We start from the raw sequence: 21,282 nt of genomic DNA, 5'->3' as shown, positions 1-21,282 counted from the left end.
TGTGTGTCTTATTTCTAGCTATACATAAATATGTGTGTGTGTGCACGTGTGCACACTCTGCCACCATTTATTGGGAACTTCTTTCCAGCGAGAGCTTGCCAATAGAGCCTTGCTGGCTGTCTACCACTAGGCCCTGTTGCTCTTGGTAGGTAGCTGGGCCTTTCTAAGAGTTATTAAATATTTGGAATATCGCCCTTGCATGTTCTATGCATTTTGTTAAGCATTTCTATCCATCCATTTACCAGTCTGTCCCCAAACGCAGGAAAAGCCTGTAGGCCTTAGATATGACTGTCTGACTTGTGCCAGATGCTGTAGTTTGAATTTAGACTCCAACGTTACACACAAAATGCAAAGGTATAACTGCTACTTGGCTATATTTTACAACTTTCCTTGGGATGTCCCAGGAGGTGGCCTGGAGCCCACAAGTGCTTAGGGATGCCCAACCTCTAGATATCTGGTCACCCTTCATGTGAAGGGGAACTAGGGCCCCAAATGTCTCCTCTCACCTTAAGGGCTGGGCTACACCCAGCTCGCCCAGTAAGAAGGAGGGATGTGCCCTAGAGCAGGGGGCAGTACACTCCCAGTGGGCACGTCCAGCCTGCTGCCGGCTCTTTGAAAAGCCAGCTTTCCTGACGCACAGACACTCCCTCGGGTTTAAGTACAGCCTCTGGTGGCATTCGTGCTGCAATGGCAGGGCTGGCTGGTGGCGACAGAGAGCGTGTGGACCGCAAAGCTGAAGGTATTTACATCTGGCCTTCTATGGGAAGTTTGGTGACCCCCAGCCCAGAGCAAAAGAATGTGTGTGGGGCGCAGGCTGCTGTGGTGTGCCTGCCTGAGACACCTCGAAAGAAATCCTCTCCTTTCTCCAGATCAAGAGAATAGACTGTCTCCTGATTTGCCATGCTGCTAGAACAGCACCTCCGCACTGCTCCACGAGGGGCACAGGCTGGGCCCTCGGGGAGCACTGAGAAACTCTAAGACTTGACTCTCCTTGCTGCATCTCAGGAGGAGTGGGAGGCTCAATTAAAACTTGCTTGTGCTTTCTTCTCACACTCTGAGTCTGAATCTTTGTATAAAAGTCCACTCATCTAGAAAGGAAAGTGCTCTAAGCTCCACTCTTGGATGAAGAAAATTAGTCTTTAATAAAACAAATACACAAGAAAATACCCTTATGGCAATCTGTGAAAATAAAATTTCAGCGCTTCAGTTGATTTCTCCAGAAAGTCTGTTTAATCTTCCTTTGTGCACCTAGGAAAAACTGTAATTGAGAAATTAAATTGGTTATGTGATTTTAGAATTCAGAAGCTCAAATTCTGTTGAATGAACAAAAAGCAAGATCTGAAATAAAAGCTTTAGAACCTTGAAGTGAATCTAAAGACTGTACAAGAAAAACTGAAAACCACTGTGAATCGTTAATGTCATAAGGAAGACAATGTACTCTGAAACAAAATTATTGGAGCATAGCTATGTCCTCTGAAGGACAGAACAGCAACATGATGTCACTGGCTAGTGGAGGACCAAGTTCTTCCTGACAGAACTGGTCACTTCCAAGACCCCTCCGCAATTCAGAGGACTGTTGTCTGTCTTCCTATTAAACGCTGAAGGTCAATGAGCCAGGTTTAAAAAGTGACAATTTCTCTAGTGGTTTTGAAGTCAGGCAAAAACAATAAGCAAAAGCTACTGTGATTTACTTATGGCATTATGAAAGAAAAAAGTGGACTGGAACAGAACTTGCTAGTCTATTATGACACTGAGTTTGTAGGGAGGATCAGAAGGAGCTGGGAGAGGAGTATTCAACATGTGTAGTGAGATATGCTGCAGAAAGCACAGAACAAACTCGGCACCTATTTTAAGCACAATTTTCTGTGTATCTGTTTTGCAGCACCTTAAATCTAGAATTGCACACCATATGCATTCTCTCAGAGAAATATTGATTTTTAAGTGGAAAAACAGCTTAACACTGTTTGTTATCTAATATTTTTATTTTTCCTGACTGAAAATGAATAAAGAATTAATACAATTAATTTTATTACTGTACAGAATTTACAAAGTCTAACCTCTCTCTCCCTTTCATACCCGTTGCATGAATGATCTAACAGAGGCTTACGCAAGTAATCCAGGACACTCTCATATTGGTGAATGAGTTGGTGTGCAAAATGTTCCATTCATATTGTGAATTATATTTCCTGCTGTCCCTCTTGATTACCCTTAAACTTCACGGGTCCCTCTGAACGAATGACAAGTCTAAATCAAACCCTCAGCACACTGGAAACCAATATACATCCTTTACTGATGAAAGTGACCTACCATCTTTTAAATGTCGCTGCCAAGAAACACATACTGTGTTTTACAATTTACAGTATGGCTTCACACGGAACTGAGGTGGGGGAAGAAAAGAGAGTAGGCAAAGACATTTAAACAGACCCCTGAAAATCGACTTCAATTCTTTATTCTCTTCCACTCAGAACATAACCTCCAGAACCCTAAATTTAATTCGCTTCTTCCACTGTTTCTATCCATCCCATATCTGCCCCTTCCTTCCCTTTAGGCACAGGAAAGTAGAAGAGGAAAAAATAAACCTGAAATGAGGGCCGGCCCCGTGGCTTGGCGGTTAAGTGCACGCGCTCTGCTGCTGGCGGCCCCGGTTCGGATCCCGGGCACGCACCGACGCACCGCCTCTCCGTCCATGCTGAGGCCGCGTCCCACATACAGCAACTAGAAGGATGTGCAGCTATGACGTACAACTATCTACTGGGGCTTTGGGGGAAAAAAAAAATAAATGAAATCTTTAAAAAAAAAAAAAAACCTGAAATGAAACAGAGACGCATGTAAGAAGAGTATCCATGGTCTGAAGACTTAAAACAACAGTTCAAAGAAACACAACTTTCCCCATTTGTCATTATTTTGAGCATAAGAGGACCTTACCTACTCTTACATGCCAAGATCTTCTATATTCAGTTATGGTCCATACCAACTATGGACCTTATACTTTATAGCATTTTAGGATTTCACATTTATCACATCTCATAAGTATTTTAATTATGAATAAATGGAAGCTCCAGATGTTCCTGTGACTTAAAGAAGAATGGTCTCTTGGGAAGAAATGCAGAAAGCTTTTGCACCCAATATGATCAGTATAAATGCCACACAAATAACCCAGAATAATTAAGGCATTTCTTTTAAGATCTTTATTATGTTCTGCTTAATGTTTACAATACAAGTTTGAATCAGGTAAATGTAAGTTTCAAGCTGGAAGCAGCTTTAGAGAACAGATTTTGTTTCTAAGTGGCCTGGAAACTGGCTAGATTAGAGCCATTGCTAAGGGAAACTGCAATATTTGAGTGTCTGATGAAATAACCGAAGAACCTATAGTTGAGAGAGGAAGGAAGGACTGGAGCAATTTATATAGAAACAGGGGAGAAATTCTATCAACTGATGAGGGAGAGAGAACCACAGAGTTCTACAGAGGTCACAGAGGTCACGATTACGACACCATTATGCTATTTCTCCTCCATTTCTTGCTCACCCAGAACTTTAAAGACTAAGACTTAAGGAGAGGCGTTGACATCTCGAACCCCTGCTTTTCCTGGACTGTGTCACACCGTAGGGAGTGCTTTGGAATGCTGCGGGAGAGCTTTTTGATGGTTGCAACAACTAGGGGCCTTACTGGCTTAATTGGCAGGGCCAGGAAAGCTAAGAGTCGTACAACGCAGTGGACAGTCCTGCACCAAGAAGCAACAGTCCTGTGTCACATATGACTTTCAAATACCCTGCTGGACATTCACCACAGGTGAAAGACCTACTAATAATCATTTGAACAGAGAATTTGATTCAGTTTTAGACATAAATACAAAGTATTTTTTATACACAGAATTTTCCAGCAACACAATTATAGTGTAAGTCGAGGGAAAACTGTACTTTGTTTTGTTTGAATATTCGCCATTCTGGAAATTCAGGTCATGTGCATCAACAAAGCAATACAGCTCATGTGGGCCGGTCTCCATCTGCAGCATCCCCATCCACGGTAATTCTGCACATCAGAGCAACCATCTGACTCCTTTACCATGTCAACTCATGTAGTCAAGTCCCGATGTTTACATATTGAAATACTTATTCTATCAAGTATTCTATTCTTTTATCTTTTCCTTTATATTACAGTTGGGGCATTATATTGATTTTTTAAATTATGTGCATAGGTAGATTATATGATCTATAAATTTCATTTTGGGATGGTAAAGCAAACAATGTGTCTGATAGGGTTGACAGCCAGGGCTGCAGATCATCCTTTCTTTTCCAGAAAATCTCTCACTCCTGGCTTCCATGACAATGCTAACTCCTGGTTTTCCCGAATACTCTTTCTGAGTCTATTTCACTGGCTCCTTTTGCTACCCAATTCTGAAAAGCAGTGTTCCCCAGAGTTTCATCCCCTGCCCCTATATTGTCACTGATTTTTCTCTCCCACTTACTTACACAACTTGGACTAACGTTTATTTGCCAAATTTCTCTCAGATCTAGACCTTGAGTTTCGCACATCTTTTGCTGAATTTCACACCACATTTTCACTTGTCCACTGTGTACTACTTAGATTTTCTACCAGTGCAGCATCTCAAATGCAGCAAGTCCAAAACAGAACTCATTATCTTCCCTGCAAGGTCTGCTCCTCCTATATTCTTGTTGTTCTTGGTTACTGGCGATATAATTTATCAAGTCTGCCAAATTAGAAAACTGGAATCATTTTAGACTAATTCATCATTTTTGACTCTCCCAAAGCAACTGTTCACCAAATCCAACCAAATTATGCTATATCTTGAATATTTCTAAAATCTAAAGCACAAGTTTTTACACTTTTTCTGAAATGCAATACAGCAGCATTAAAGTCTTAATGTTAAGTGTGGTTTAACTCATTAATTCTACTTAAGTTATATAGCCTATGAAAACAATAGTTTTAGGCAACTTTATACATAAAGATGTTAAACATAAGGTTATTTATGAAAATTTGGAAACAGCCATTTAAGGGAATGGTTTGATATTTTTAATGTGCATCCATACAAAAGTGATTTTGTAGCCATTAAAATCATGCTAATGGAGTGTCTTCATTATAATAAGAAATGCTTTTCATAGTACTAAATGAAAAATCAGGATCTAAAATTATCTTAGCCATATAAAATATCAGGAAAAAAGAGAACAAATCATTAATGGTGGTGAGGTGAAAGGATTATAGATTATTTGTATTTTCCTCTTAATATTTCTCTTGTTATCTTCCAGATTTTCCACAATGCTCATGCTTTTCCTATAAGTGATCATTTCAAGTCCTTTTTAAGTCTTATCAATAGTGCCTATACCACAGTTTGGTCTCCTAATTCACTCTCTTTGCTTCCTGTATCTTTTCTCTTCAGTCCATCCTCCATGCTGTTATGAAATGAATCTTTTTATTTTTTTGGTGAGGAAGATTGGCCCTGAGCTAACATCTGTTGCCAATCTTCCTCTTTTTGCTTGAGGAAGACTGTCACTGAGCTAACATCTGTGCCCATCTTCCTCTATTTTGTATGTGGGATGCCGCCACTGCGTGGCTTGATGAGTGGTGTGTAGGTCCGCGCCCGGGATTTGAACCCGCGAACCGCAGGCCACCGAAGTGGAGCATGCGAACTTAACTAGTACGCCAGGCCAGCCCCAAAATGAATCTTTTTAAAGTGTAGATCTGTTCACGGAGTTCCCTTTCTGCTGGCTCCCTACCGTGCAAAGGTCAAAGAGCAAGCAAGCATATCATAAAAAGGTCCGGCCAGCCTCTCTCCCAAGTCCGTTTTGCCAGCCTCATCCCCTGCAATTCCTCACCAACAAACAGACCTTCCCACCTTTGCCTGAACAAGCCACGGACTGTGGCTTTTTTGCAAGGCTCTTTTCTTTGTCAAGAATGTCCTTTTTCCCCTTTGCTGCCAGGTCAAGTAACATATTTATCCTTTAAGACTCAATTCAAATGCCATTACCTCTCTGAAGCTTTTGCTGACAGAGTTAGGAGCCACTTAAATTCTCCTTGCAAACATTGTTGTGGATACTCTATTTTTGCACTTATCTCTTGGTATAAGAGAGAACCGGCCACAGGAACTCCTCTACCTGGGAAAATACTGTGCCTTAGTCATCTTTGTATCCTGAGCCTTGATACAAAGTCTGGCCCACAACAGGCACTGGGAAAGTGTTTGATGAATGACCAAATTAGTGTATGTAGCCAAAAGCTGTAGGAAGAACATCAGCGAGCGCCTCAGATATGCAGCTGCCTGGAGAAACTGAACCGAAGCTGTAGTTTCTGACTAGACAAAAGGCAGAAGGAACCAGAACATACTGAGAGAAGCAGAACTACTCAAGTTGGTTAAAGAGGAAATGACAGTTGAATTAAGCAGTGATTGATAAATGTCGGAGACTGTTAGAACAGATGAATTAAACTTTTACATTAAAAAAGTCTCTTGTGCCCGTGTATTTAAAATAAAGAATTCTTTGATAGTTGTACTTAACGCTTTTAATAAAGCATCATAACTTTGCTTAAACTTGTGTTTTTGAGTAGAAGAAAAACACCCATGAAAATACCTATGTGAAGCCACGACATCAAATTAATATTCAAGGAACCACCACTTTTTGACTACACATCACAACTTTTTAAAATCTTAATGCCTGGGCCACATTCCAGATCAGCTGAATCAGAATCTCAGGGGGTGGGGCCCAGATACCAGTATTTTCTAAAAGCTCCCACTGGTAAGAACCATTAGTCTACATGAAAACAGTTTTCCCCAATTGTAGATAGCACCCCTAGAAGGAAATGAGTATCTTCATCATTATTGTCACTGTTAATCTCATTCTTAAAAAGAGAGAGCAAATGATATACTCTTAGTATCAAAGAAAGGTAAATAACAATGATGTAGCTTAAAGAACTTTCTTAACTCAAAGGATGCTAATTTTTATTTTAGCTGATATTTTCCTGTTCTCAAAATACATGTTCAATACAAAATTCAAATCTGAATAAATGATCATATTCGAACATTTCAATATTTTTAGGCCAAAGGAAAAAGCCTGGAGAATACAAAATTTTATGATAAGAAACTGAACTCTAAAAAGAAAATTCGCCATTTAAGGGATTTTTTTTCCCATAGCAAAGTTTTAGTAGCTTTGAATGGCAGTCCTTGCTACGGAAAGAATTTGTTTTAATCCTTTTAATCAAATTTTAGATGGTACAATCTCTTACATCATTTTTCAAGGATTCACCTGTCAATAGTAATAATGGTTTCGAAGAATGAAGAGAAGAGAACTAAGTGGTCAGTCATTCCCAGAAGGCATTCTGGTGGGCATGTGGTGGGAAGGCCACAGTGGGACAATGGTGGGGACATTGGGTTCCAACTTCCCGAGGGCTGCTTTCCTCCTTTGGGTTCTTTACCCTCATTATTGCCAATTTTTTCTGACTTGGGTATACACTCACCCCTTTTAGACTCTGACACAGTTAGGAAAATTCTCTTAAAATTTTCTTTTTTTTTTTTTTGTTTTTTTGTTTTTGTTTTTTTTTTGTGAGGAAGATCAGCCCTGAGCTAACATCCATACTAATCCTCCTCTTTTTGCTGAGGAAGACCCGCTCTGAGCTAATATCTATTACCAATTCTCCTCCTTTTTTCTCCCCAAAGCCCCAGTAGATAGTTGTATGTCATAGCTGCACATCCTTCTAGTTGCTGTATGTGGGACGCGGCCTCAGCGTGGCCAGGGAAGCAGTGCGTCGGTGCGCGCCCGGGATCTGAACCTGGGCCACCAGTAGCGGAGTGCGAGCGCTTAACTGCTAAGCCACGGGGCCGGCCCCTTAAATTTTTCTTTAAGTATATATGATAGGGTAATTTTTCAAAAACTTCTTTACTAAAAACTAAAGAAAGGAGGAGGAAAGAAAATGAAATGGTAAAAAAATGAGAAATTCACAATACATAAGCTCGTGACCAACAGTGGCTAATAGCGGGCCGGCTCCGTGGCTTAGTGGTTAAGTGCGCACGCTCTGATGCTGGCGGCCCGGGTTCGGATCCCGGGAGCGCCCCGAGGCACCACTTCTCCGTCCAACGTGAGGCCGAGTCCCACGTACAGCAACTAGAAGGATGTGAACCTATGACATGCAGCTATCTACTGGGGCTTTGGGGGGAAAAAACTGAATAAATAAAATCTTTAAAAAAAAAAAAAAACAGTGGCTAATAGCGCAGTTTAGCTGGTATAAATTAACAACTCGAGAAATCATTATCTTGGTCACTTGATCTCAAAATGCTGTTTTGTTTAACTGACCTTTTCCCCTCCAATATCAACACCCAAACCCTCCCCACCCCGCCATGTCCCCAATAAAACGTCTCCTTATTTCAAACGTTGTATAACTCTCAGGGGAGTGTTTTTCAAAAAATTTTTAGCTTCAACCCATATCAAGAAATATAATTTATAATAATTTGTAAGAATACTGTATCATACATTTGCTAAAAGAGAAGATCTTAAAAGTCCTCATCACAAGAAAAAAAAATTTTTGTAACTATGTGTGGTGACAGATGTTAACTAGACTTATTGTGGTGATCATTTCACAGCACATACAAATATTAAACCATTATGTTGTACACCTGAAACTAATATAATGTTATATGATAATTATACCCAAATAAAAAAATAAATTAAAAAAAGAAATATAGGGCCAGCCCCAGTGGCCCAGTGGTTCAGTTTGGCTCGCACCGCTTCAGCAGCCCAGGTTGGGTACCCAGGCATGGACCTACACCACTTGTCTGTCAGTGGCCACGCTGTGACGGTGGCTCACAAACAAAATATAGGAAGATTGGCAACAGACGTTAGCTCAGGGCAAATCTTCCTCAGCAAAAAAAAAAAAAAAAAAAAAGTAGTATAATTTATATCTCTGTCCAATACACATATATATCATATATGCAACAAATACAAATTTCATGCAAGTCTCATTGTGTGTGAGGTACTCCGACATATTTCCTCTCTATTCCACTTTCTCAAATGCTGATACTGACCAATTAAGCTGATTTTATAACCTACTACTGGGTAGTATTAGTAGCTGGAGAACTAAGTAAAGCCTGCAGATTTCCATCTCAGTCAAGTGCTCACATCTGCATGGAAGCTCATTTGTAGATCATAGACACAATAATGCCCCTTTCTCAGTTTCTCAACTCTGCCCACTTTTTTGGAAACCTCAGAATCTGCTGATTGGTTCAGTCATTTCCCGTATACTAGGGGTATAAGAATAACAGTGTCACAATCAGGGCATCGACTCCTCTAAGTATTGACAGAGGTTAAGCCAAGTTCCAGCTGCTTACAAGCAGAGGAAGCAGAGAGGAGGGAGCAACATGTGCCCATCTAAGGTATCACCTGGGCCAAAGAAGGGAGAGCCAAAGCTCAAGAATCCAGAATGATGAAGATGTCTTTTCTCTATCACTCACTTCCAGTGCCAGGAAGAAGTAGCAAGACTGTGAGTAAAGAGGATGTTTTGATTGACACACCTGGTCCTCTTGAAGGAATGGTTAAATCAATATTCACAGCCCTAAGCCAATATTTCTTTTTAAAAAATTCATAATAGTATGAAAAATTGTCCCCCCATTTTGCTTGGGTAATTTGTAATCTGTGTTATTTCATTTATATAAATTGTGCAGAGACTTGAATGAGAGTGTCGCTTATAGGTGACAAAAGATGGGGCCTAATTAGGAACTCCTTTGAGAACCCTAATGAAAGGCGGATTTAGGTCCTTTAACAAGCACTGAAATTAATTCCAAAGACAGCTTATGAGGTAATCAGTTGGCTTTTTCCTCCGTGAATTTCCTTTTGGAAAGAATCAGCTCCTTAATTTCTTTAGGGCTCTGACTGCCCATAGGCATTTGCTGCTCAGCAGCTGCCTCAATACAAACAACTCTGACTCCACAAATTGCTAGCTGTTCTTGGGAGAGGTACTGCTATTTGTCAAATGTGACATTAAGATGAAGTTTGAGAACAGGGGATCACAATCAGGTATCTTTACTCAACATCTTCAAATGTGACAAATTAGAAAACACAATGCTTCTCACAGGATTTTATAGAGGGATTTCCTCACATTCATTAAGCAAAATAACTTTAATTTGGTAACTTTGGCCTTTGTTTCCCCCTCATTTTGTTCCTACCTCTTTTACAGCATGTCCCTCCTGCTGTCAGACTCTGAACATGTCTTCATCCTTCACTGACTCCAGCTGAGGGCAGGGATGTGTCACCTTCTTCCTCTTTGTACCCCTAACACCTAGGACAGTACCTGGAGTTGAGAATGGGTTCAATAATCCATTACATAAACAAATAAGGAGAGGGTAAGATGGATGTGAGCTTTGCCCCGGGGTGGGGGAGGCTGGAAGCAGGGCAGAAGAAGCAAGGGGGAGTTTCGGGCTTTTCCCAGAGAGAGAGGCTATCAGAACCAAAGGGCTTTGAGGCTGGAACAGGAACAGTAGGACAGGGTCATGAAAAGAAATGTGTGCTTGGTCTCTCGGGTAGAGAACACGGTCACTTCCTAGGGAGGGGGAGGGAGAACAAAGACCCCAGTCTTACTCCTTTCCTACTTCAGACCCCCTCCGGGGCCTCTCATTGGCCAGATCCAACTGGGACCTAGAAGGAGGGAAGGCTAGTGGATGAGCCCTCTGAGAGGTGCCCAGAGCACAGAACATGGAGAAGGATAGAGAGTGGGCTGGAGGGCACAGGGAGCTATCCAACACAGGAACTTGTACCCAGTTGAGCAATTTACTATTTCCTGTGGTTAAAAGTAAATACTCTTCAGGCATAAAGAGTCTGGACTTGTCTAAGGGGGCTACGTGAAAAAGAGACTGCATGAGTCACTGCTATTTCTATATGCAATCTTTAGGAAGAAAAGAACTTCAAGGGGCCTAGTAAGGAGGGGCAGCTTTAAACATAAAAGAGAAACACGCTGAATGCCTGAGGCAAGGCATAAAGGAAGTGCTGGGAAGCCATTAACAAACCAGCTCCGGAAGTTAGGATAGAGCGGCCCCTACGGATCTCTTGGAGAAACAGGACTGGCAGGTTGGGGCTGAGGCAGGGTGGGAAGACCAGCCTTCACTTTGGTCTCAGAGGCACCTTGTCTAAAATCCTCCAACTCCTTTTTAGAATTTAGATGCATTATCACTGGTGGATTTCTAAGATTTGGGGAAGAAAGCAGACCCAATGCAAATTGGAAACAGTAAGCACTGTGACTAAATAGCCAGCTCCTAAAAAGTCCAACCAGAAGTCTGTTAGAGAAATATGATTTTAATTATGTATGTGTGGGTATGTGTACATGTATATGTACACACACATATACATACACATATACAGTCATATGTTGCTTAACAACAGGGATATGTTCTGAGAAATGCATCGTTAGGCAATTTAGTCACTGTGCGAACATCACAAGTGCACTTACGCAAACCCGGATCGTATAGCCTGCTACACACCTCAGCTGCATGATACTAATCTTATTGTATATGTGGTCCGTCACTGACGGAAACGTCATTGTGCAGCACGTGACTGTGTGTCTATGGAGCAGGAGCTTCCCCGTTAGAGCTCTAATCAAGGCTCTTAGGAAAACACTAAACATGGGAAGAGCAACATCCTCATATTTGGATTTTCAGCGTGTCAAAAATCAGTGTCTTTCACCCTACAAAACAGTGTCACTTCACACCCTTGAGGAACATGCCATGCTCCTCGTAACAGTGGGGATAGTTCTAAGCACAGGAGTCCCCCCAGGTGTGGAGGGCAGCCAAAATGGCTGGAATCTCATGGAAGTGAGAACCCAGTGTGGATCTTGAGGGATGAGTCAGATTTGGGTGCCCTTTGCCAGGATGATATGATATAATGTTGACTGATGTGTCTCCTCTTCACCACCTCCACCCCTTTCCCTAAGCCCATGTTCCAAGAGATATGGGGTGGCCAGTTCATCACTTGCCCCAGGGGGGATTGTCAGGAGAAAAAAAAAAAAACCCAGCAGACAAAGACTCCAAATTCTTGGCTCTAGTTCAAATGAGAAACAAAAATAATTTTGAAGAGAGATATAAAGTGGCAGAGCAAGTTCTTTTACCCCTCCGCTCCAAACTGGGAAGGGAAAAATTTGGAGAGGAAAAAGAGCATTATAAGCAATGAGAGGCTATGCACTCAGTGTCCCACCCTCAGAATAAAGCCCTGATGTCTTAGGGTGGGAGTTGGGGTCATGACAGCTTTCCTCAAGAAGCTTGGGAGGACCTGGAAGGATGCTTGCTTCCTGCTTCCCTTCTTTAATTATTAAGGGAGGCAGCTGCAGAGACATGCCAGGTCACAAGGGCAAGAAGAATGGGTAGAGATGAGCTTGCTGGGCTAAGACAGAGCGGGTGTCAGGGGTTCCCTGCATTGCCTAAGGGGTGCTGATTTTAGCTGAGAGAGAGAAACAGAAGGAAACAGATTGAGTCTCAGTCTGACAGACACTCCTGGCTGAGCTAAGGGTCCTGATGGCATGGGCTGCCAAATGGGTAGTTCATAACAAGAAGCCAGGTGGGAGCCACACCTGGGCCCAGAGATCCACGTTTGCATCTCAGGAGCCCTGCATCCAATTCCATTGGGGTCAGGGGGTCAGCTCAGGGCTCTGAGAAGTCGGGAGGGGAGGCTGAGTCTAGAACACAGATCCCCTGACCACCTCTACAGCGGCACTCCTTAAAGCAACAATGGGGAGGGGAGGGATCCTGAATATTCCCGAATCTTAACCAGAAGCAACTTAGTGCTAAATTGGATGAAGTAGACTGGCCGTGGCCATAACTAGATTAAATTATTCTGCTATCTGTCAGAAAGGGGAGATTAGAGTTAGAATATAAATTTTGTTGCCAGAAATAAAGAAAATTATATTCTGTGACTCTAAAATTCACGTGCATTACAGGACTGATTGATTTTTCTCAGTCTCCACTGCTTAAATCTTATATGTGAATATTCAGTTAAAGTCAAATTCTATCCAGAAGCAGCAGCCCTGTGGTCTGACTTCTGCAAACAATGGAGAAGTGAGCGCTGGTCAGCCATCTGGCCTTGACCTTATCTTACCTGAGCTCTGATTTAGAGCAGCAGCCCTGCCTGGAAGCACCCGGATCTATCCTGGTCCTTGGTCCTGCCTGAGAGGTGAAATGCACAGTCAAGCCCTGCTCACACACATCAACAGGGCTGCCAGCTCCGCTGCTCACAGGAAGGGCCTGACCCTTCTGCTGGCCTCTCCTTGCCAACGTCTTGCTACAGCCTCACACTTCCCTTACAGTTTTCCAAACTATTCGTTCATAAGGATCTCTTCTATATAAGCTAGAGACTCTTGGATTCCATGTCAGTGACATTTTGGGTTCTCTTTGATTTACTTTTGTAGCAGGATTGTCGAATTTCTCCCAGAGGTTTGTTAGAAAGATGCACCCATTAGAATGAACTGCTGTGATAGCCCAACATCCCCCAATATCAGAGAACCTATTATTCACAGAACTATCTAGCTAGGAACTGTATTACATTCAGGAAAGTCAGATAAAAACATTTCCAGATAAAAGAGAGAAATTGACTCTAGTCGATGTGCATTAATAGTAATTATATACAACACTCCCAACGCGCCCAACATTGGGCAAAATACCTGCTGAACATCCTCAACAATTCTACGAAAAATATTATAAGTAGTATTATAATTTCTTTTTACAGATTAGGAAACAAAGGCTTAAAGAGAGTTTGTCACTGGCCTGAGGACCCACAGCTGGTAAGAGGAAGATGCAGGATTGGAACTCAGGCAGTAGGACCTCAGAGCCAGAACTCTTTACCCTGTGCCTTGAGTGTTTTCCACAGGCTATTTGCACTGTTGTTACTTCTCATGCAGTAGTCATTGCTAAATAGCTGTCTATGAACAGACAATACGGGCAATTTTTAGAGAAGTTTCTGCTCATTACTGACAGAATACACCACAGTAGAATCAAAGCGCTCATACATTTTTAGAAGCTGCCGGTAACATTTACAAGACACTTCACAAGAAACCTGGAGCTCATTAAGGAACTGCCAATCATTTCATGTGGATACCAACACTGCACTAATTTATTTTAAAACTAGAAATGTAACATGCAAACTTTACGTAAAAAAACTTCTAAAGAAAAACTGGGACATCTAACAACCAATTTATGAACAAGTTATACGTAAGTCCAGACTATACCAATCCTTAGTCAATTTACAGAGAGCAAACTATTTCCCAAGTTTGGAGTCAATCCTCTGAGAGGGATACTAGTAAAAATCAACAGCTTATGTCTTAGCTACTGTCTAAGGAAGCTACCCTAAAGGATGGCTAGTAATCATGTTCACGGAGGCTTGGGAAACACCTGTGTCCAATCAAAGAGTCCTTAGTGTAGCCATCAGATTGGAACACTGCTAAGGAGAGTCATACCTTCAATATCGGTATTGTTCCTGGGTTTTGTCCTTCATCCTCTTTCAATATCTACTTGCAGCACCCCTAGCTTCTCCCCCTGACCTTATCCATTGCCACAGCTTCACTTACAGGCTGAGGATTTACTAACCTTTGGCCTGATTGCTCTTGAGCTCTGACTCTTCAGGATGTCAAACTGCCTTCAGTATGTTCTCCTTCACCTGAAACTCATCGTGTCCAAAACTCAGCCCCCTCCTAACTGTAATCACTCCTTTTTCCCAGCCTCAGGAATGGCATCACTACACACCCTGCCATTTTTCACTCCTCCCTCTTCTTCGCCCTCCATACTGGGCAGGTCCATTAATCTGGGGGAGTTTACCTCAGACACATCTCTCAAATCCATCTTTGTTGATTTTGTTGTATATCCAGTGTACAAATTTATGATATATCTAGGCTATTGCACCACCTACCTTGTCTCCCAATATCTTGTCTCCTTCCATTTTAATACTTTTACAAACATTTGCAAGAGTTATGTTGCTAAAACAAAAATTATATAATGCCATTCTCTTATTAATAATCAGTTGATGAGGCCTCCCCAATTGTTGGCAGGATGTTCCAAATTCATTAGCATATATAAAAGCTTCTTTACAACCTGCCTAAGTTTATCTTTCAAACTCATCTCTATCTCCAACTCCAATCATATACACTAAAGTTCGTCCATAATGATCTAATCACGGATCCCTTAAGCAGGCTGCTGAATAGGAGTCAATGGGGACAAGATATTATAGTGGTAAGAAAAAGGGCTTTTCAGTTGGACTAATGTTGAATTAGTTGAATTGAATCAACGTTGAATTGAATAATGTTGAATTGAATCACAGATGTGCCTCTTACTGATGTAATAAACTGTGTGTCCACTCTGAGACTTGTCTGAAAAAATGGAATAATAACGTAAGGTTATCATCAGAACTAATTAAGATAATGTGTTAGCTATTACAATCCTCCTCATCATCAGGTATATGTATATTTACTATTTAATGTAGAGTTGATTTTCAAAGAAGAAACACGTTGTACAAATATTTTATTGTTAGTTAACTGATGATGTCCTTAAGGCTTGTACTCTTTTAATCTCTAGAGTTCTTAAAGTGATAGTTTGGAAAGAAAATTGACAGAGGTTTGTAGCAATTAAGAGCTATCCTGTTGAGGCTTTTATAATACCCACTTTTCTATACCATTGACTTAGTAATTCACTGAGGACAAAACTTCCATATAATATGCCTTATATTATTATTTTATTTACTGTGTGTTACATCTATCTCCAAATAAACTTGAGTACAGAAATTTTGTCTTATACTTCTTAACCCCTCAACACTACCTAGCCCAACACAAGATTCTTGGTAGACTTTCAATAAATATTGAGGTCAGAGTGAGTTTTCAGGCTAAAGATTGCTATCCTCATGATAAATGCCAAAAGTTAAATGCATGAGTTTCTGATGTCACTTAACCATGATTTCTTCTCAAGGGAATAAAGATTATACTTTATAAAAGGAAAAAAAATGTTTTACAATTTCTTTTGTTATTCTGTACAAAGCAAAATGCAAATTAGCATTAGCCCATGGGCACACAAATTAAAATTAGGCTTTGAGTAATTAAGTATTTGAATTACAATGTTGATAAACACACCTCATAACATGGAGGCCCTATTTCTCCAGATTACCTGCACTACTTGACACCAGTAAATATGCATAGTGCTTATAAAACTATTGACTTGGGGCCAACCGGGTGGCGCAAGTGGTTAAGTGCGTGCATTCCGCTGTGCGGGCCTGGGGTTCGCTGGTTCGGATCCCAGGCACGCACCGACGCACCGCTTGTCAAGCCATGCTGTGGTGGAGTCCCATATAAAATGGAGGAAGATGGGCACGGATGTTAGCCCAAGGCCAGTCTTTCTCAGCAAAAAGAGGAGGATTGGCAGATGTTAGCTCAGGGCTGATCTTCCTCACAAAAAAAGGAAAAAAAAAATTGACTAATATTTGACCACAAGCAAAAAAGCGTACCAGTCTGGCCTCTAGTTGGAGACCATCTCACAAAGCCTCCTTGTGAAAATGTTGTTCCTCTCCAATATTCTGTCTCCATAAATTCGTAAATGTTTCATCTGATAGATGAAAAATGAAAAAATGTTTCATTTGTTGAGGATTCAAAAAATCATCCATAAGTTATTCTCAGCTTCTTCAGTAAAATTCACATTATTGAGTACCTATAGATATAGCTAACAATTACTAGCAGTTATTATGTGCCAGGCACCATTCTAAGCACTGTACACTTACTAACTAGTTCAATCCTCACAATAACCCTGTAAAGTAAGTACTACTACCTCCATTTTACAGATGCGACAACTGAGGTTTAGGAGGAAAAATTCACATGCCCATGGTTATACCATTACTAAGGGATACCAGCTGGATTTCCACACAGGCTGTCCATTCCTGGAGCCTCTGTTCTTAACCACCATGCCAGACTGCTCACACAAAGTAGAATTCAATGAGTGCTAAGAGGTTTAGACAACACTTTGGGAACTCCAAGGACAGAAAAATTACTCCCTATTAAAGTTCAGCAAAGACCTCAGGGAGAAGGATGTGCAGGATTCTGACTGGCAGAGACGGGATGGGCATGATACGAACTCTAGGCCCTGGGTGAGCAGAGCCACACAGCCAGGGAGGTGCAGAGAACAGGGTGGGATGGACAAGGAGTCTGGTTTGGCTAGTGATGCAAGAGAAGGCATAGTTGTAAAGACTCTTCAGACGCCCCAGGAAGACACTTTAGGACTTTAACCACCAGGGTCTGAAAAGCCTCTCAAGTTTTCTCAACAAGGTAACATGAGTAGAGTTATTCTTTGGGAAGATTTATTAAAACTTTTTAAAAGCTTAAGAATACTTTTTCTCAGAAGATCATTTTTTCTTACTAGCCTAATAGACTATTTTTGATAATAATCCAAGAATCAAGAAATTCTCCATTGGGAGAACTAATAAACTGAAACTAACAGGATGAAACTTAATAGCAACAGGGATAAAGTTCAGAAACTGCAGCTGTATATGTTTAGGATGATTGCTTCCTGGCATGAGTACAGTTCATGTGAAAAATGTGAAGAGGTTTTGGCCAAATGCAAGGTCAGTACAAGCCAACAGCGTTACACAGATGCCAAGAGAACTAACTGGATCTTAAGTGGCAAAGAAGTAGAATGACGTCATTCAGAAAGGGGAGATGACTATTCCAAATGAGCAGACCTGGGATTCAGCTCTGAGCATCACATTAAGGAAGGATGTTGACGCCAGACTAAATTCAGAGCAAGACGGATGAAGAGAGACTGTCGAGAAGCCGTGCCACATGTGAAAGCACTGGAGAAACTGAGAAGGCTCCAGGGAAGCATGATGACTATCCTTGAATATTTCAAGAACTGTCTTGGGAAGAACAATCTGTGTAGACTCATGAAACAAAAACAGAACCAATGGGAGGATAATATAAGCAATGACTCAAATAATACTAAAGGCCAGCTCTGTGTTAGCTATGGGGGAAGAGGAATGTTACTGAGGTAAAGGAAGCTATTGGTATCCAATGGGGGCCCACAGGCTAGCCAGAGACAAAGGAATGCTTTTAAAAAGAATTCTCACCTTGCTGAGTATGGGAGTATATGCATATTAAAGGAAAGAGTCTAATAACCTAGCCTTTAGGAATTTGGAGAGGATATCAGTGTGAGGGGAGTGGTGAGACAGTGCTTTAAGGAGAAGGGGGGGTAGAATTTGATCGAGACTTTGACAGACTAATTGGTTTACAAATCCAAAGTGCTGAAGGAACTGCCAAAAAGCCAAATCTTCAGTAAACAGAATTGTAAACAGATTACTGAAAGTGCTCAGTGAATTCACTTAGGGTTTAAGAACATATAATAATGCTCTGTAATACCTTCCTTCTCAAACTTTTGCAGTTCATAAATGGTAATGTGATTCCATTCCCTTCTTTTCTCACAATAGTACCCCCGACACACACACACACACACACACACACGCACCAAGATTTATATATTACTGGGGAAGAGGAATAGATACTATCTTCTCCTTCCAGAGAGTAGGTCAGATAAAGTAAAGACTGTCTGAGAATAGAGAGCATGGGAGGCCCGTTAATGAGGGGAAACAGCCTCCCTGATTGCTCAAAGTCCTGTGGCGACTTCCAACAACACCTCAAAGAGTTCGCCTACCTCCAGACTGAAAAACACGGCCAGACAGCAAACTGTGTCCTTCACTTGTGTTGTGTGGGAGAAAACTCCCAGGCCTCAGAGTCTAACCGTGGTTCACATTTTTGCCCTGACACTTATCAGCTGCATAAACTTAGGCAACACACTTAGCCTCACTGTGCCTCAGTTTCCTGAGGTAAAGTGCGGATATCCACTCTGCACAGAGTTTTTGTGGAGATTAGTGAAACAGTGTTCGCACAACGCCTGCTCACATTCTCTAACTCCACTCTCACCAGCACCACCAAGACTTCGATTCCTAGGGAGACGTCTGGCAGCTCAGGCACTTCTGAGACTCTGGAAATTACACCACTTCTTGAAGAAGTTTAAGATGGGTTTGTCTAGTATTGATTTCTGATTTCTTCTGTTTCACGGATTAGAAAGCAGTTTTGAAAGGATCGCAGCCTCCTATTGGTAAGGGATATCCACAGACTTGCCTAATTCAAAAAGAAACCACGCTTAGTGTGTTTGGTTTTGAGGAGAAAGAGGAGGAGGAGGAGCGACAGCAGCAGCCAGGGATGATCAAGTGATAACTCCTCTGATATTTTACTAAAGACACTGCGAGACTCACAGCCACTGAATAATTTCAGGTTGGCAAAGAACGAAACAAAAGGCAACCAGTGTATAATATGCTGTTACTTAAAAAGGATCTTTTGAAGTCAGTGAACTGTCTGTTGGCCTCCTTAATCCTATTGCTACAAACCACCCTGTCTGGACCATCCATACAGTCCTATGGATGTCTGACCCCAGTGCTGAAGGCACTGGTCAACTCTTCAGGCTGTCCTGTGAACTCCGGCTGTCAGCAGGCAGGACTGGCATGTGGTTATTGCCTCCACAACAGCAAAGGCAAATTAATGGACCTTTCATGTCCCAAATGGTGATTTCTGTGACGCACCAGGTTGGTTTCTTGAAAGTCTAAACTAGGGTGATCTGCAGCTAAGCAGAAATATGCTTTACATATCTGGCCCCAATTTCACTATGTATATTCATAAGAGAAAGAAAACAAGTTTAAATCTTTATGTTCATTTAATTAACCATGTCTAATAAATGGAGAATTACTTACGCTAATCTTCATAGCTAACAGAGATGAGACCTGTTTACTCTGCTCACTTACAAACCCTGAGTTTGTGTGGTACCTGGGCTTTGTAAACCTATCATTTATTCATCACTAAAGTCACCTAGCAATGGATGTCCATCTAATCAGCGCTTACATTGTCCAAACACTCCTCTCAATCGTTTTCTTTCCCCCTTAAATAATCCACAGGCTTCTCTACCACAAGACACAATTCCCTTTTTCTCAATCCCTCCTTCCTTCTGTTTAGATAAGCACTTTGCAGAGATTGTTCTTGGTGCAATCTTATCTGTGTGTGTTATCTCCACGTCTCACCACACCTTCAGAGAGAGATACAAGGCTGTTCTTCTCTGTCTCCTAGGAGAGGAGCCTTTACTTTAATCATGCTGCACATCTTGACTGAGCTGCTTTCACCCTCTGCTTTTGGAAAATTTCCAGCCAGGGTCTGTGTTTACGTCAGCAAGACTGATTCCAAACACACCACTGGGGTTTTAAACAGGCTTTGAAACACATTCCTACACTCAGCTCGACTGAGATCAGTAGCAGGCCTTCCAGCAAATCTGTTACTTGGCCTCGTCATCCTCCTTATTGCAGAGGGGCACTGGTTTCCTTTTAGCTCATCTCATAAGCTATCTTGTTATCTTTCCTAATCTTTCTGCCAGAACCTCGGCTAACAGAGCCTTGTATTATTATGCCCACTGTCTTCAGAATTCCTTACCTGTAAGGATTCGGCTTGCTTAGGTAGGCTAAGTGTGGTTGTGTTTTCCACCTGATTTTTTTTTCAGCTAAGATCGTAAAAATAAAGTCCTTTGCTTATAATTTCAAATCTAAACACAAGTCTTACCTTGTTACACTTGTCTTTGATTAGCACAGTTGCTATTCAATTGATCCCTTGGCTTAGAGTTTAACAAGGGTCTCACAAAATTTGTAAAGGATAGGACATGTACAAAGTAGGGGGCAGCAGCAGTGATCATGTGCAGAACCACAGGGGCTCTCAAAACAAAACTGCGGAATGTGAAACTTGAAGACAATTTGTAAACATAATGCAAATTCCTTATCACTTACAAGACTTAAAGAAAATCACACTATTTAGTAATAACCAAAGCACAAAAGTGTTAAATTATTTTCACAAACAAATGAGCACATCAAGTTATTGCCACATGCTAGATAGACATCATGCTGGAAATTTATACCCTATCATGGACCTTGGTTTTGCTTCCACTCTCTGAAATCTGAGGAACAAGTTAAAAAAAAAAAAACCCTTACCCCTTCCCCACACTCTACAAAAAAGCAATATTTCATCTAAGTAGGCTTTCTTACTCCACTTACCATACTCTAAGCTAATCTAAAGAGAAGGCTTAATGGGGCCAAAGTACACTACAAAATATTACAAAATACACTAGTAAAACAATTTAAAAACAATAAAGAAACTATAAACACACTTGCAAAATATAAAGATGATGCTACTTAACTAAAAAGAACCTAGAACACTGAAGCAAGTGATTCTAACGTAATTTAAAGGAAATGAAA

General features: G+C 41.3%; 1 protein-coding gene across 6 annotated transcripts in view; it reads right to left on the bottom strand.

Annotated features, from left to right (window-relative positions):
* ARHGAP28 (Rho GTPase activating protein 28) overlaps positions 1 to 21,282 on the bottom strand; it is a 245,692-nt gene that overhangs the window by 174,494 nt on the left and 49,916 nt on the right. Inside the window, exon 2 of one of the 6 annotated variants that reach the window (XM_087438885.1) lies at positions 10,161 to 10,273. The exons of the other annotated variants lie outside the window; for them this stretch is intronic. The gene's annotated coding sequence lies outside the window, so the exon portion shown is untranslated. The remainder of the gene's footprint in view (positions 1 to 10,160; positions 10,274 to 21,282) is intronic. 6 annotated transcript variants of the gene reach the window in all.

Source organism: Ceratotherium simum, chromosome 14 (assembly GCF_057802395.1).
Source record: "Ceratotherium simum simum isolate JZ-2026a chromosome 14, ASM5780239v1, whole genome shotgun sequence".
In the NCBI taxonomy this organism is placed as follows: domain Eukaryota; kingdom Metazoa; phylum Chordata; class Mammalia; order Perissodactyla; family Rhinocerotidae; genus Ceratotherium; species Ceratotherium simum.
Note: the sequence above shows the minus strand (reverse complement) of the source record. Positions and strands in the feature narration are given on the sequence as shown.